Here is a 6,017-nt window from a genome sequence, read left to right as displayed (position 1 = left end):
AAATAGTAAGGAAGTCTCAAGGTTTTGCTCGCCTGAGGTAGAGTATCTTATGATAAGCTGTAGACCACACTATTTACCAAGAGAGTTTTCATCTATATTTTTCATAGCTGTCTATTTACCACCACAAACCAATGCTGGCATTAAGATTAAACCAATGCTGGCATTAAGGCCATAAGTAAACAGGAAAACGCTCATCCAGAGGCAGCGCTCTTAGTGGCCGGGGACTTTAATGCAGGGAAACTTAAATCAGTTCTACCTAATTTCTACCAGCATGTTAAATGTGCAACCAGAGGAAAAAAAAACTCTAGACCACCTTTTCTCCACACACAGAGACGCATACAAAGCTCTCCCTCGCCCTCCATTTGGCAAATCTGACCATAACTCTATCCTCCTGATTCCAAAAACTAAAGCAGGAAGCACCAGTGACTCGGTTAATAAAAAAGTGGTCAGATGACGCAGATGCTAAGCTACAGGACTGTTCTGCTAGCACAGACTGGAACATGTTCTGGGATTTTTCAGATAGCATTGAGGAGTACACCACATCAGTCACTGGCTTCATCAATAAGTGCATCGATGACGTTGTCCCCACAGTGACCATACGTACATACCCCAACCAGAAGCCATGGATTACAGGCAACATCCGCACTGAGCTAAAGGGTAGAGCAGCCGCTTTCAAGGAGCGGGACTCTAACCCGGACGCTTATAAGAAATCCCGCTATGCCCTCCGACGAACCATCAAACAGGCAAAGAGTCAATACAGGACTAAGATTGAATCGTACTACACCGGCTGTGACGCTCGTCGGATGTGGCAGGGCTTGAAAACTATTACAGACTACAAAGGGAAGCACAGCCTCGAGCTGCCCAGTGACACCAGCCTACCAGACGAGCTAAACCACTTCTATGCTCGCTTCGAGGCAAGCAAAACTGAAGCATGCATGAGAGCACCAGCTGTTCCAGATGACTATGTGATCACGCTCTCCGTAGCCGATGTGAGTAAGACTTTTAAGCAGGTCAACATTCACAAGGGCGCAGGGCCAGACGGATTACCAGGACGTGTAGTCCGAGAATGTGCTGACCAACTGCCAAGTGTCTTCACTGACATTTTCAACATGTCCCTGACCGAGTCTGTAATACCAACATGTTTCAAGCAGACCACCATAGTCCCCGTGCCCAAGGACACTAAGATAACCTGCCTAAATGACTACCGACCCGTAGCACTGACGTCTGTAGCCTTGAAGTGCTTTGAAAGGCTGGTCAAGGCTCACATCACACCATTATCCCAGAAACCCTAGACCCACTCCAATTTGCATACCACCCCATCAGATCCACAGATGATGCAATCTCTATTGCACTCCACACTGCCCTTTCCCACCTGGACAAGAGGAACACCTACGTGAGAATGCTATTCATTGACTACAGCTCAGCGTTCAACACCATAGTGCCCTCAAAGCTCATCACTAAGCTAAGGATCCTGGGACTAAACACCTCCCTCTGCAACTGGATCCTGGACTTCCTGACAGGCCGCCCCCAGGTGGAAAGGGTAGGTAACAACACATCTGCCACGTTGATCCTCAACACAGGGGCCCCTCAGGGGTGCGTGCTCAGTCCCCTCCTGTACTCCCTGTTCACCCATGACTGCATGGCCAGCACTCCAACACCTTCATTAAGTTTGGCGACGACACAACAGTGGTAGGCGTGATCACCGACAACGATGAGACAGCCTATAGGGAGGAGGTCAGAAACCTGGCCGAACAGGAGAAGAGGATGTAGTTGCTTGTGGAGGGAGATCAGTGTGGGTAGTGGGTAGAACAGCTACAGTGACACTGATTGGATGATCTGGCTCATCACTTCTTGACTAAAAGAAAGATAGATTTCGAAATTAGTTCAACCTTGCCATAGTTCAACAGCTGAAAAGCCTTCATTAACATACTCCCAGAGATAACAAGACATTCAGTATTCACTGAATGAAGTAGCCTACCCATCCCTATTTACAATTTAATTCATCAATTAAATAAATTATACTATAGCACATTCAATTACATTATTATTGTAGACTATTGCCTACTCCTGTATCTACCTTGTACAATACCGTAATCATTGAACGAAGTAGCGTAGCCATCCACATTTACAATTTCATTGATCAATTAGATAAATAATACTAGCACATACAGTTACATTATTGTAGAATAGGCTACTCCTGTATCCTTACTATATTAGGATACCGTTGTGATTTCATTGGTTTTGTCAGGCATGATTTTAAGGTCTTCGATCGAAGTTGTAGGTCGTACCTCGTTCCCTTCTTTAGTGAAAAGTAGTTATGCAGCATCCCCCATTCAATTCGGCTTGCAAAGCACCCCCTTTTTCCTCCAAACATAACGACGGTCATTATGGCCAAACAGTTCTATTTTTTTTTTATCAGACCAGAGGACATTTCTCCAAAAAGTATGATCTTTGTCCCCATGTGCAGATGCAAACTGTAGTCTGGCTTTTTTTATGGCAGTTTTGGAGCAGTGGCTTCTTCCTTGCTGAGCAGCCTTTCAGGTTATGTCGATATAGGACTTGTTTTACTGTGGATATAGATACTTTTGTACCTGTTTCCTCCAGCATCTTCACAAGGTCCTTTGCTGTTGTTCTGGGATTGATTTGCACTTTTCGCACCAAAGTACGTTCATCTCTAGGAGACAGAACGCGTCTCCTTCCTGAGCGGTATGACGGCTGCGTGGTCCCATGGTGTTTATACAGATGAACGTGGTACCTTCAGGCATTTGGAAATTGCTCCCAAGGATGAACCAGACTTGTGGAGGTCTACAATTTTTTTCTGAGGTCTTTCTTTTGATTTTCCAATTATGTCAAGCAAAGAGGCACTGAGTTTGAAGGTAGGCCTTGAAATACATCCACAGGTACACCTCCAATTGAATCAAATGATGTCAATTAGCCTATCAGAAGCTTCTAAAGCCATGACATCATTTTCTGGAATTTTCCAAGCTGTTTAAAGGCACAGTCAACTTAGTGTATGTAAACATCTGACCCACTGGAATTGTGATACAGTGAATTATAAGTGAAATAATCTGTCTGTAAACAATTGTTGGAAAAAGTACTTGTGTCATGCACAAAGTTGATGTCCTAACCGACTTGCCAAAACTACAGTTTGTTAACAAGAAATGTGTGGAGTGGTTAAAAAACGAGTTTTAATGACTCCAACCTAAGTGTATGTAAACTTCCGACTTCACCTGTATGCTATAGCACCATGTGTGTATATTTTCATTTACAATTTAATTCATCCATTAAATAAATAACACTAGCACATCAAATTATGTTATTATTGTACAGTAGCCTACTCCCCTATCGACACAGTAAATAATATTGTCTACGTGCTTTCGTCAATACGTTATCAACTCGTTATCAACAAAAATTAATTATTTTCAAATAAACCAAATTTGCCTTATCAACACAGTAGGCCTAAATATTTCCTAACGATATCACTACTTAAATATAGCCTACTTACTACTCAATCGGATCAAGGACATCTTGGTAATTATTTTCTTTGTCTCTAAGGAAACTGTCTGGGGCAGACACTCTCGAAAATGAATGTCTGTGTCGCCGCGGAGCTCTCAAATACCGTGCCTCTCTCACTCTATGAACGGTCACTGCTATCCGGATTCCTTGGGACGTACCTACCCTGAAACCTAAACTATAACCTTTAACTAACACGAAACTTAACCATTTTACATTTATACTTGATTGAGGTATTGACATCCCAAGGATCCCGAATAGCACGGACCCTCTGGGAAAGCCTATGAACTCCTCTATTCGACTGAAAGCCATGGACACAACTCTTACTGGTTGTCTGATGTAGGCTACTGGGAACAGGTAAAAACACAGTCTGTGATTGGCTAACAACATTTAGATCTGGATAAAGCGAGATAATATAACATACCATGCCATGAGGTGTTGAGGGAAAGACAGATTACCTATAGATTGGACATAATGGACATAATCTTTTCTAGGCAATTTATTTATTTTATTTCACCTTTATATAACCAGGTAAGCCAGTTGAGAACAAGTTCTCATTCACAACTGCGACCTGGCCAAGATAAAGCAAAGCAGTGCGATAAAAACAACAACACAGAGTTACATATGGGGTAAAACAAAACATAAAGTCAAAAATACAACAGAAAATATATATACAGTGTGTGCAAATGTAGCAAGTTATGGAGGTAAGGCAATAAATAGGCCATAGTGCAAAATAATTACAATTAGTATTAACACTGGAATGATAGATGTGCAAGAGATTATGTGTAAATAGAGATACTGGGGTGCAAATGAGCAAAATAAATAACAATATGGGGATGAGGTAGTTGGGTGGGCTAATTTCAGATGGGCTGTGTACAGGTGCAGTGATCGGTAAGGTGCTCTGACAACTGATGCTTAAAGTTAGTGAGGGAGATAAGAGTCTCCAGCTTCAGAGACTCTTCGTTCCAGTCATTGGCAGCAGAGAACTGGAAGGAGTGGCGGCCAAAGGAGGTGTTGGCTTTGGGGATGACCAGTGAGATATACCTGCTGGAGCGCATACTACGGGTGGGTGTTGCTATGGTGACCAATGAGCTAAGATAAGGCGGGGATTTGCCTAGCAGTGATTTATAGATGGCCTGGAGCCAGTAGGGTTTGGCGACAAATATGTAGTGAGGACCAGCCAACAAGAGCATACAGGTCACAGTGGTGGGTAGTATATGGGGCTTTGGTGACAAAACGGATGGCACTGTGATAGACTACATCCAATTTGCTGAGTAGAGTGTTGGAGGCTATTTTGTAAATGACATCGCCGAAGTCAAGGATCGGTAGGATAGTCAGTTTTACGAGGGCATGTTTGGCAGCATGAGTGAAGGAGGCTTTGTTGCGAAATAGGAAGCCGATTCTGGATTTAACTTTGGATTGGAGATGCTTAATGTGAGTCTGGAAGGAGAGTTTACAGTCTAACCAGACACCTAGGTATTTGTAGTTGTCCACATACTCTAGGTCAGACCCGTCGAGAGTAGTGATTCTAGTCGGGTGGGCGGTGCCAGCAGCGTTCGATTGAAGAGCATGCATTTAGTTTTACTTGTGTTTAAGAGCAGTTGGAGGCTACGGAAGGAGTGTTGTATGGCATTGAAGCTCGTTTGGAGGTTTGTTAACACAGTGTCCAATGAAGGGCCAGATGTATACAAAATGGTGTTGTCCGCATAGAGGTGGATCTGAGAATCACCAGCAGCAAGAGCGACATCATCGATATACACAGAGAAAAGAGTCGGCCCAATAATTGAATCCTGTGGCACTCCCATAGAGACTGCCATAGGTCCAGACAACAGGCCCTCCGATTTGACACGTTGAACTCTATCTGAGAAGTAGTTGGTGAACCAGGCGAGGCAGTCATTTGAGAAACCAAGGCTATTTAGTCTGCCAATAAGAATGCTGTGGTTGACAGAGTCGAAAGCCTTGGCAAGGTCGATGGGCAAGTTGCAGCGGAGGGTGCAGAGCTGGTGACCGGTAGCCAGGTGGAAAGCATGGCCAGCCGTAGAAAAATGCTTGTTGAAATTCGAGCGATTACAGGGAATACACAAACTGTAGGCTACACTATAGCTCAAGGTGGCTACTTCGGAATGTCGGCTTGCATGGGAAAAACTGTAAATTTGTAACATTTATGGCTGAGATTTAATTAATATAAATATAAACTATGCACCTTATGACTTTCATTCAGTATGAAAAAAAATGTTATGCACTCACTAACTGTAAGTAGCTCTGGATAAGAGCGTCTGCTAAATGACAAAAATGTAAATGTATTCGTTGGTATGACGACATGTTAGTTACACGCAGGCGTCACGCAGACGTTAGTAAAGCGTTTGTATCATGTCATGTCAGTCTGACGTTCAATGGTAGGCAACAGTCACACAGTGGTACGGTTGCCCAGGCTTAATTCTGGCACATATCACCCCCCATACAGTGCAGTCCTTTCGACTTCTCTGTGCTCTCTTTTGTCCTCT

This window comes from Coregonus lavaretus (assembly GCF_964263955.1).
Source record: "Coregonus lavaretus genome assembly, chromosome: 3".
NCBI classification, from domain to species: Eukaryota; Metazoa; Chordata; class Actinopteri; order Salmoniformes; family Salmonidae; genus Coregonus; species Coregonus lavaretus.
This window is presented reverse-complemented; position numbering follows the sequence as displayed.